Below are 10,488 nucleotides of genomic sequence, written 5' to 3'. Positions count from 1 at the left end.
GAACGAAATTGGGTCCTTTGTAGAGATGTGGATGGACCTGGAGTCTGTCGTACAGAGTGAAGTAAGTCAGAAAGAGAAAAACAAACATCATATATTAACGCATATATGTGGAATCTAGAAAAATGGTACAGATGAACTGGTTTGCAGGGCAGAAATAGAGACACAGATGTAGAGAACAAACATATGGACACCAAGGGGGGCAGCAGGGGTGGGGGTGGGATGAATTGGGAGATTGGGATTGACACGTATACACTAATACGTATAAAATAGATAACTAGGGCTTCCCTGGTGGTGCAGTGGTTGGGAGTCCACCTGCTGATGCAGGGGACATGGGTTCGTGCCCCGGTCCGGGAAGATCCCACATGCCACAGAGCGGCTGTACCCGTGAACCATGGCCGCTGAGCCTGTGCGTCCGGAGCCTGTGCTCCGCAACGGGAGAGGCCACAACAGTGAGAGGCCCGCGTACCGCAAAAAAAAAAAAAAAAAAAGTCAATGAGACTAATTCTCTCTGCTAGAATCTGATCAATACATAGGAAATTTAGAGAGGTTGGGTGCCAGAATACTGAGCACAGTGCTTGTATATTTTAGTGGCGTACGTCCCAGAAACTACGAACACATTCTAGAGCACTGTTTCGCAATCATTTTTTTCATTATCAGCCCCCTAAGGAGCCCTTTCAAAAGCTTTTTTATAATTGTTCCATCGCCATGAAATTGTAATACCACTGTCACACTGACCCCTTTGTACGTACCAGTGTGTGTGTGAGTGTATTTATTTAATAGAGTAAAATTTTTCTGCCCCCTTGGGGTCAGTATCATCTCCACTGAGACCGTATGTGGTTTATTCCTTCAGTCACTTCAAACGTTGAAAGTAGCACCTTTACAGTTATTTGCCTGCATTGCTATCTTCTAGCAACAATAAATTAGAAATTAAAGAAAAACATTTAAAACCTTTCTAGTAGCATCCAAAAACGTGAGATATTTAGGGATAACTCTGACAAAAGATGTTGAAAATTTGGACAATGAAAACTATAAAACATTGCTGAGAGAAATTAAAGATATAATTTCAATGGAGATGTACACCATGATCACCCATAAGAGGCTTCAATATTATTATGCTATCAGTTCTCCCCAGATCGATATATGGATTTGATATCATTTCAATCAAAGGTCCAGAAAATTTTTTAGTAGAAATTAGCAATCTGTTTCTAAAATATATATGAAAACTAAAAAATCTACAATAGACAAAACAATTTTGAGAAAGAACAAAGTTGGGAGATTTATACTGCCTAATTTTAAGATTTACTACAGGGCTTCCCTGGTGGTGCAGTGGTTGAGAATCCACCTGCCAATGCAGGGGACACGGGTTCAAGCCCTGGCCCAGGAAGATCCCACACGCCAAGGAGCCATAAGCCCATGGGCCACAACTACTGAGCCTGCGCTCTAGAGCTCGCGAGCCACAACTACTGAAGCCCCTGTGCCTAGAGCCCGTGCTCTGCAACAAGAGAAGCCACTGCATTGAGAAGCCCGTGCACCGCAACGAAGAGTAGCCCCCACTCGCCGCAACTAGAGAAAGCCCGTGTGCAGCAATGAAGACCCAGTGCAGCCAAAAATAAATAAGTAAAGATTTATATTTTTAAAAAAAGACTTAGTACAAAGCTACAATAATCAAGACATTGTGGTAATTGTGTGAGGATAAACATATATATATCAGTGGAACAGAATAGAGAATCTAAAAATAGACCACACCCATAGTCAACTGCTTTTTGGCAAGGCTGCCGAGGTATTTCAATGGAGAGAGGATAGTTTTTCCAACAAATGGTGCTGGAATAACTGGACATCCATATGGAAACACATGGGCCTCGACACTGACACCATATAAAAAGTTAACCCCAAATGGATCATATACCCAACTGTGAAAGGTAGAACTACAGAATTTCATGACGAAAATCTCTGCCATCTTGAATTAGGCAGAGAATTCTTAGACATGACCCAAAAAAAGAACAAATGTAAAAGAAAAAAATGATAAATTGGACTTCATTAAACTTAACAACTTTGAATCTTTGAAAGACACTGTTAAGAAAATAAAAAGACTGAGAGAACATATACCTAATAAAGTACTAGTATTCAGAATATGTAAAGAATTCTTGCAACTCAATAATAAGACAACACAGTTAAAAACATGGGGAAAATATTTGAACAGTGCCTTCACCAAACAAGATACACAATGTCAAAAACACACAAAGATGCTCAACATTAGATCACTAGTCATAAGAGAAATGCACATTCAGACCACAGAGAGGACTTCCCTGGGGGCACAGTGGTTAAGAATCCACCTGCCAGTGCAGGAGACACAGGTTCGATCCTTGGTCTGGGAAGATCCCACATGCCTCGGAGCAACTAAGCCATGCGCCCCAACTACTGAGCCTGCGTGTCACAACTACTGAAGCCCACGCGCCTAGAGTCCATGCTTCACAACAAGAGAAGTCAGTGCAATAAGAAGACCGCGCACTGCAAAGAAGAGTAGCCCCCGCTTGCCGCAACTAGAGAAAGCCCACGTGCAATGAAGACCCAACGCAGCCAAAAAATAAATAAAAATTTTTAGAAAACCCCACAAAGATACTAATATACACTATTAGAATATCTGAAGTTAAAAAAGAAAAAATCCCTGATCATAGCAAGTGTTGCTGCTGACACTGCAAAATTGTACCGTCGCTGTCGGAAGTCCTTTGGCAGTTTTAAAATAAAGTTAAACCTCTATGTTCCATATGATCCCGCATTCTGGCTCCTAGGTATTAACCCCCCAAAAGGGAAACGTTGTACACAAGTGCTTATAGCAGCTTTCTTACAGCCAAAATGTGTAAACAGCTCCGAAGTCTGTCAGCTGAACGGCGAGTCAAATTTTGGCGCATCTGTACACCGCAAGACCCCTCAGCAACAAAAAGAAACAAGCTACCAATCCGCTCAGTGACACGGAGGAACCTCAGAAGCATCGCGCTCAGTGAAAGAAGCCAGACCCCACAGAAGCCGTATCATGTGATCCTATTTACATGAAACCGTAGAATTCCAGAAAAGGCCAAACTATAAAGGTAGAGAGCAGAACTAGCTTTGGGGGCTGGGGAGCAGGGCGGGGGGGCTCAGGGGAATTCTGTAAAGGATCACTGATGAACCTTGTGAAGTGATGAAATGATTCCATATCTTGACTGTATACCGATTTGTCAAAACTTCAGTAAATTTCATTTTAAGTAAATTAAATAAAGCTGATTTTTTTTAAAAAGCTAGGGCCCTAGCTTTTGTACTGCTTTCTAAACTTAGGAATGAGTGGTAGGGGGAGGGTCTGGAAGGATCTTCCAGGGTTCAACAGCGCCTGCCCGCTGTTTGCCGCAGGTCGACCTGCGGGGGGTTGGGGAGCACTTCCGGAAGTACCAAGATCTGCCCCGCGGAAGGGAGGCGGACAGAAGCGGGGACAAGGGGTGTTCGGAGGTGGGCGAGCTCCTGCGGCTTCTTCCACTGTCCGCCCTCCTTCGCTTCTCACCCCTGCCAGGCTCTGGGATGTCCGCATTCTATCTTCTCACCTTTGTCTCTAAGCTGCTGCTGCCGTTCTTACTCCCCATCTCCCCCCGCCCCCCCAATAAAAGTGGGAGTGATGCTGGAGAAAAGAAGGGGGCGGGGCAGAACGCGGAAGCTTTCCACACGCGCCTGCGCCCCCGGCTCCCGCGCTCTGGGTCCCAGGGCCCCGGTTCTGTCTTCCCAGAGGTGGCTCACAATTCTCGCTCTCAATTCTGGGAACCATCAGCTATCTTCTGGCTTCTGGGGTAGAGTTCCAGGGGGAGAGCCAGCCACCTGGGCTCGTCCGTGATCACTGCAGTCAGCAAATTTCAGGCTAATTTTTGGCCTTGAATCTTCTTGTTTGGATAAAACCTGGATTTGGATTTTACACCTGTACGAAACAGTCACCGGTGTCTCTGCGGGAAGTCGAGGTGGGGTTGGGTCTCCGAGTGCAGCCCCAGGGGCAGAGCTCAGAAAACTCGAGAAAGGAGAAGGAGGCACCCGGGCCCAGAGGGGAGTGGGATGAAGGGCGCGGGACAGAGAGGGCTGCCATGCGCCTGGGGCAGCAGGAAAGTTTGGCAGAGCAAGGGACGGTGATAAAGTTGGGAAGGCGGGGTGGGGTCAGTTCGGGGACCTTAATGACAGGTAGAACGCTGGCTGCTCAGAGCAATAGCAGAGAACCTACAGCTGATGGGGTTCAGCTCCTCCTTTTACAGCTGAGGAGACAAGACCGAGGACAGTCAGGGGCTGACCCGTGTCACGGTGAGTTAGTGGCAGACGTGACCCCAGAATTCTGTTCTCCAGACACTCAGACCAGCACTGATGACAGCAATGCCTTCTAATGGTGTGCAGACGAGAAGTACCAAATTTTTCTGAAAACGTCTATCCGCGGAGGAAGGAATATGAAATGATCAGACCATGGGAAACTGACATCGCAGTTGGGTCTTTGAAGCCAACTGGGTAAAAGGGGCTTCTCCGATCAAGTGGGTTCACCCGCTGCCTCACCAGTAAATTCTTGCACAGGCTTCAAGAGTGGTCAGTCAACTTGGTCACGTCCCCAAGCAGGCTGCTTCCTGCCTCAAAAGCAGGTGAGCAAGCGTCCAGCCAGGTAAGTAAGCACTTTGGCCCTGAAATATACAAACACTGGCTCGACCTCTGGTCTCCGTTTCTCACTGTCAGGTTGGGTTGATGTGCAAAGAACACACTTTCCACCAGTTTGGCCATCGGTTAATTGCTCTGGTGGAAAACTTTCGAGAAGTCCTCTTGCTCTGTGTCTCTAGTCTCTGGCCATTAAGATTTTAGGTCACAAAGACGGAGAGAGAGCTTATGAGATTGTTTTTCATTCTCAAGCTGGGAGCCAAGTATCTTATCCTATTAATTGTTCTGAAACATTTCATTCTGCCCTTTCTCTTCCAAGACAACAACTTTTTGTCACAAACCACTCCTTGTGGCCTGCGGAAATTAGGCGCCAAATTCCCAGCTTGGCCATTCACGTCAAATAAGAGACCATTAGTAGACTTCGATTAACTGGATGCTCCTGGAACAGCCCAAGAATGCCGACTGGGTCTCTGCGGGTCTGCTGCAGAAATGAGCCTGGAGATGGAACGGTCCACGTCTTGATTCCGAGCCAGACATCTTCGGAATGACCACGGTGGACAGTCAGCTTCTCAGCGTCGTGAACAAATGCACCTCCATTATCTACTCATGGATCTGCTATCAAAGGTCTAACGTTGACTGTTTCAAACCTTTGGACTCACTGGAGAAATCAAAATGAAATTTATCTTGGAGGCAGCAAGTATGAAAGGTGTGTGCCTGGGTGCACATGCACTAGGTTTATTAGGTTAAAAAAAAAAAAGAAACCCCCCAAACCCTTTGTTACGATATGCTCATACATGGCCCCACCACACACAACGCACGTTTTCTCCAATACGAAACATGAAAATATAGCGTCAGTCACCCTGGAAGTGTATGGTGGAAAGAAAATGGACACTCCAGTTAAGATAATCGGCACAGATTACGACTTTTCTAAATGCGTGTGAGGTTTTTGCATTCCTTCCATCTAATTCAGTATCAGAGTTCACGGCACATCCTAGTTCCCTGTGGTTCGGAAGCACCTCAATTCTTGAAAAATTCTGCTTCCTTCAAGACTGCTTATCTGCTGCAATAATTACCGATAAGTCTGTCAGCATGAGGAATGGCGCGGCTACACGGCTCTGAGATGGCAGAGGGTGGGGGGCTCCTCTGCATTCATCTCGGTAATCTTTATCGCTGCGTAAACAGTGAGACACATTATCATGATTCATGCTCAAGTCGCTTCCCAGCTCGACACTGATTCCAGAGGAATTCTCCCTAATAAACTGCTTTATTAGGGCTGAAAGGCGACAGCAAGAAAATGTCAAAAGACCGGGACAGTCTGGACTTGGCGAGGTGGTGATCAGACACACGGAGCAGCGGATCTAAACATCCTGCTGAGAACGGTTCACTGACAGCACTTTTAATTATGCTCATCGGAGAGTCCATGTTAACCCGAGTTAGCAGACACCAGACACAAAGGGTAAATTCCAGATCTGTGTTGCGAGTACTTCCTGTTTTAACATCCTAAAACTTACAAGAATTAAATCAGCATGTCCCTGGAAGGCTACTGAAAGGCTGGGGTTAGGGAGTTACTCTAAAAATATCTGAGCATGAATGGGATCATATTCCCAGACAAGTCCGGGCTTCTCTCATCTCTGCCTAGTGGGAAGAAAATCTTCAGTGTAGGAAAATGATTCTCAGGCTGGCACCTGGGCACATCTGTGATCGCCAAGCTGTTTCTAGCGAACCACTTTCCCTCCTGGGAGAGAGGTAATGTCCAAGTGCTACAGATGGGACCAGAGCCTATGAGATGTGCCTGTCTGTTCCAAGCCCAGAGGAAACCAGACCCTCCCAAGGTTCCTCTCCCTTTAGGACTGCATCGGTTCCCACTGTGCGGGGTTATTTTTAAACACTGGTGTAAAATGTGCTGTGGCCCAGCTGCTCACCATGAAGACCAACATAAGGTCAATTTTATACAGTTGCTCTTTCTTGAAGAGCCAATGTTAAGAGACCCAAAAGGCCAGTTTTCCCCACTAATAAAGGTATTTGTTCTTGGAAAGCTGCCGTTGTGCTGTGAAACTTCTGTTTCCCTGTTTTACTAATGCAAACTTTGAACCTCGAAAATATTGGTGGATTTAATTTTCATCCTCTCGGGGCTCGGATTACAAGGTACCGGCATGGCTCAATTATGTCCATTAACAACGAACTGAGCCTGAATGAGTCAAATCCACTGAGAAGCCCCAGATCGTACAGGGCCCAGGTTTAGCCAACCACATTTCTTTTCTTTTTTTTTTCTTTTGTGTCTCAATAAACTTTAATCCATGCCATCTAAAAATACAACAGCTCAAAATTATATTTACATGCATTGCAAAGAAGACCCATCCTTTTTTTTTTTCTTTTTCACATTTCTTTTCAATGAGGTTTGAAACCTTTCAAATGGTAAGAATTTTCATCTCACCCGTGAAATAGTCAAGTGAGAAGCTGTTGCAAAACAGGGCTGTGAGGAAAGGAGGGGGATCCGCACAGACCAGGGAGCCAGACTCCCATGGGGTCACATCCAAGTCCTGCCACTCACTGGCTTAGCTGAGCACGTCTAGTGCCTCTCGGTCTTGTCCTCTCTGGGTGGGGCGGGAACTTCGTAGGACTTGTGAAAACTGGACAAATCGCAGACGTAAAGCTTCTTAGAAAGGGCTGCCTGGCGTCTGCCATTAGCATCGTTACAAATGCAGAAGCTCTTTTTTGTTCGTTGACCCTCACCAAATTCCTGTGAAGAAAGGCTCAGTTTACAGATGAGGAAACTGAGGCTTAGAAAGGTTAAATAAAGTACTCAGGGCGACAGAATTAGGAGGGAAGAGCCGGGCGTGTTTGCTGCAAAGCCCCATCGACAGTAGGTGTTCTACTTCGCTTCTTTTCTGAGCTGAGCAGAGTGTTTATTTCTAGTGCTTTGCATGATGCCTTTTCTCTCCTTCCTTTCATCCCTTCTTTCTTTCCTCCCTTTCTCCTTTCTTCCCACAGAATATTTTTAGCATCTCCCGTGGGTAGAACGCCCTCTTGATCCTCAGGAAACAGTTACACATCATTAAAACGTGGCTGAAAGCTTTCAACTGGCTTTTCCTCGGGGCTCATTCAGCGCCCCAAGGCACCATGCCTGCACCGTCAGAAACTCGGAAGTCGCGAGCCCATTCACCTGCCCCCAAACGAAGTTTTCCCAACTCCCTCATCTAAAAGAGGGCCTCCTGTCTTCCAGAAGACACCCGCCTCTGCTTTGGTTCACCCCCAAAGAAGTGTATTGTTTCAAGGAGACAACCCTGCAGGGTTTTCAGCAGCTCAGAGGCGCTGTATGTTCCGGAATTCCCGCGGACAGTGCTGACGTTTGTGTCATTTTATTCTTTTTGAGAAAGAGAATGCATTAAATGTGAGTCCAAAGGTGATTTTTTATTTTTTTTTTTGCGGTACGCGGTACGCGGGCCTCTCACTGCTGTGGCCTCTCCCGTTGCGGAGCACAGGCTCCGGACGCGCAGGCTCACTGGCCATGGCTCACGGGCCCAGCCGCTCCGCGGCATGTGGGATCTTCCCGGACCGGGGCATGAACCCGCGTCCCCTGCATCGGCAGGCGGACTCTCAACCACTGCGCCACCAGGGAAGCCCCCCCAAAACGTGCTTTTTAAAGACGTGTGTAACTGCTGTGTTTTCTTAAAAAAGAAAAAAGAAAGAATGATTAAACAACAAGTTTCTACTGTATAGCACAGGGAACTATATTCAATATCCTGGGATAAAGCATAATGGAAAGGAATATTCAAAAGAATATATATACATATGTATATGTATACCTGAGTCACTTTGCTGTACAGCAGAAATTAACACAACCTTGTAAGTAATCCTACTTCGATAAAAAGAAAAAGAGGAAGACCATGAAAAGTAGCCCCAGCCCAGAATATGCTCGGGGTGGAATCACGTCCCTGTGTGGTCAGCACAGTTCCCTCAGCGCCCACGCTGCCCCGAGATCTCACCACGCAGGCCCTGGAGGTCAGTGTAGCCGCAATGGACTCAACTCGCCTGGTCTTACTAGCACGCTGTGAGCGTGAGTCCGTGTGCGTTTCCTCCCAGCGTGGGGAGCTGCAGGGACTGGGCTTAGAATAGGAGCCCCCTGGTTCTCACGGGCAGCAGGGCTGCCTGGACATATGCTGTGTTGACGTGAGACAGCACTCCCAGCTGGGGGGTTACCGCGCCCTTTCGGTGATGTTCCTGCCGCTCTGAGCCCTTGAATAACAACGGCAGATGCTGGCTGACTCAGGCGTTCCGGGGCTCCAGCAGGGTGGCAGGGCTGAAACCAGAGGAAGCCAGTGGCAACCACCGCCACTGCTCACCCTGGCCCTGCTCCTGGGCTGCTGTGTGGACAGACACAGGGCTGTTTTTTCATGAACAAATGCCATCCTTGGGGGGTTTGGAGCTGCTGGTCATCCTGAGGTTTCTCCCCTCCCTCCCACCCAGAGCCCCAGCAGATGCCCAGCAGGAAATGGGGGCTCTGAGCAAGCAGCCGTGCCCGGGGACCAGCCAGCGATCGGGGGACTCAGAACGGCCTCGGGAACCTGGGATAGAGTTTCAGGGCCAGTGATGATGAAGATGGTCTATCCTGACCCTTCTGTTTCCCTCGAGGAAGAGCCTGGCCTGGCAGCTTGTCCCCCTTCCTTGTCCGGTCGACAACCTGCACTTGTTTCAGGTTGCTCCATGCCGGACCAGATGGGTTTTAAATGTAATGGGTGTCAAAAAGAAAATGGATTGAAAATTCTTCTGCTGAATGGGGAGGAGAACAGTGAGAGGCTTTAAAACGCATCTCCAAAGGCTCGAGGACAAACGTGTGGACGGCCGGCCTGCCAATCCCACCCGTGAGGTTGAGAGGTCACTGTGGCCCCAGGCTCCACCCAGAAACCTTCCTGGAAACCCCACATCTGTGAAACCCTGGCTCTCACGTCTGCTGCACAGGGCATCACCTGGGGGAGGTTAAAAGAGTGCAGATCCCTGGTCCTACCGCAGGAGATTTTGATTTAATAGGGTGGGTGGGCCTGGGGATTTCTCAAGGCTTCCCCGGGGGATTCTGAGGTTTGAGAAACGTTGTGAAAGCGTGAGCTTCCCTTCGTCCTTCTCTTGTCACCTGCCAGGCTTCCCGAGCTCACCCTCCTCCAAATTCATCATCCTTGTGACCGTGGGGCTCCCAGGCACGTCCGCAGATGTGGCCACACACCACCTCGGTCCACTTTCCTGAGCCTGAGCCCTGCTTCCGAGGGCATGGGTAGATCTGTAGCAGGGAAAGTGGTCCTTGGAGAGACACATGATGACATGGCCAAGCAACCTCTCGCTGCTCTTAGGGGGAATCAAAAGCATCCTCGCTCATCAGTGTGTGCCGTGTGCTCTCAGCCTCTGCCCCTCTCGGCCTGGCTGGGCTGTGCAGGCTGATGGACCACGACCACCTTCCCCAGCTGTGGAGGGTAAAGAGAGCGACGACAGAAAGCACCATCTGCAGGCAGGGGGCACAGGGGCAGGTTTGTTTTCAGGAAAATGACTCCACTGTGTTGGCGCAGATGATGGATGATAACGAGGAGAACGGAGTCAGGGAGGCCAGTTTGGAGGCTATTGGTGAGGCTAAATGTGAGGGAAGATGGGGTCTGAGCTGAGACTGGGATGGAGAGGTGAAGATGGATGTGAGACTTGTCTGGAAGAGAATCAACGACTGGGTGACAGATGTGAGAGGCAGACTTGGTGATGGGAGAATTTAGCGAGATTTTAATGTCTGTGCCGGATGGCTGAGGCTATCATGACCTAGCAAAGGTTAAGAACCGCTGATCCAAGGGAGCTGACAAAGAAAGAACC

This window comes from Aethalodelphis obliquidens, unplaced genomic scaffold (genome assembly GCF_003676395.1).
Source record: "Aethalodelphis obliquidens isolate GAN/ISIS:26980383/991018 unplaced genomic scaffold, ASM367639v1 scaffold34, whole genome shotgun sequence".
NCBI lineage: Eukaryota > Metazoa > Chordata > Mammalia > Artiodactyla > Delphinidae > Aethalodelphis > Aethalodelphis obliquidens.
Note: the sequence above shows the minus strand (reverse complement) of the source record.